We start from the raw sequence: 313 nt of genomic DNA, 5'->3' as shown, positions 1-313 counted from the left end.
AAAGAACGTCTCTTCCGCAGCGGTAAGAAAGCAGACTAGCAAGATGGCCCGAGGCAGCGCTCGGGGCAGCCGGGTCTGTACAAAACACAAAGGAGAACAGGCCAAGGGCTCCTACCTAAACTTCTCTACAGAGGAGGACTGAAAATAAAAGCGGTGTGAGGAGACAGAAACAATTCCTTCATCAGCCTCTGACGGAATTAACAAATGAGCAGGATCCCACGCACAACGCTGCTAAAACTTTCTATGCTGGTCTCCACACAACTCCCAGCCCGCTCGCCTGCTTGGGTTTGGTCACGGCCCTGCTGCCGAGCGA

Source organism: Buceros rhinoceros, unplaced genomic scaffold, assembly GCF_000710305.1.
Source record: "Buceros rhinoceros silvestris isolate BGI_N320 unplaced genomic scaffold, ASM71030v1 scaffold39773, whole genome shotgun sequence".
In the NCBI taxonomy this organism is placed as follows: domain Eukaryota; kingdom Metazoa; phylum Chordata; class Aves; order Bucerotiformes; family Bucerotidae; genus Buceros; species Buceros rhinoceros.
The sequence above is the reverse complement of the archived record's forward strand: the minus strand, read 5'-3'. Positions refer to the sequence as shown.